Source organism: Merops nubicus, unplaced genomic scaffold (genome assembly GCF_000691845.1).
Source record: "Merops nubicus isolate BGI_N331 unplaced genomic scaffold, ASM69184v1 scaffold3183, whole genome shotgun sequence".
In the NCBI taxonomy this organism is placed as follows: domain Eukaryota; kingdom Metazoa; phylum Chordata; class Aves; order Coraciiformes; family Meropidae; genus Merops; species Merops nubicus.
In genome coordinates, this window is record NW_008600773.1 from 58,372 (window position 1) to 59,067 (window position 696).

The 696-nt window shown below is 37.5% G+C and overlaps 1 protein-coding gene across 1 annotated transcript in view; it reads right to left on the reverse strand.

Moving 5' to 3' along the window:
* Window positions 1–696, reverse strand: part of ARID4B (AT rich interactive domain 4B (RBP1-like)) — a 61,476-nt gene that overhangs the window by 54,826 nt on the left and 5,954 nt on the right. The window lies entirely within an intron of this gene.

Sequence of the window (696 nt, forward strand, 5' to 3'; positions counted from 1 at the left end):
TTCATGAAAAACAACTGTTAATATCCCAAAGTAACTAAGTCTTGCTAAGATTCTTCCAAGACCTGTTCACCATCCTCCCATGTGCCAGCTATCTGCCAAATAGAGGAGTATGTAACCCCTCACGAATCAGTAAATTTCCTGTAGTACCTTTAAGGCCATCGATGGAATGCACAGATGGAATATATGTTATCATTTTACAGTTGACCAGCTTTCTCCAAGACAGATTAATCTACTGGTACATCACATCAAAGTGTAAACCCATGTATATAAAGCCTTTAAAAAAATATTTCACTGAGGTAAAAAAAAAAAAAAAAAGCTTGTGGGGATGTGGCTACATCATCCAAAGCCTGAAATGTCACATTATAAAATAGGGAAAATAAGAAAACAAGTTGTCTGTTTTTACAGCAGCTGTTATCAGGGCTGTGTCTGTGAGTAAGCAAAAATAAGTATTGCAACTTCTGTTTTAAAAGCACTACCTTTCCTTTTCTAAGCAACTATGACAGCATACTTTGCTTCCAGAATATTTAACAATAGCATATTAAATATCTAAGAAGCAGTTACTAGCTATAAAGCAATTCACTATGTCTTTATTTGGAGTCCCAACTGCACATTGGGAGTGGTACAGTTTCTTATAAAAACCCCAAATAAGTCTCATTTTGGGGGGGGGGGGGGGGGGGGAAGGGGGGAGAAGACATG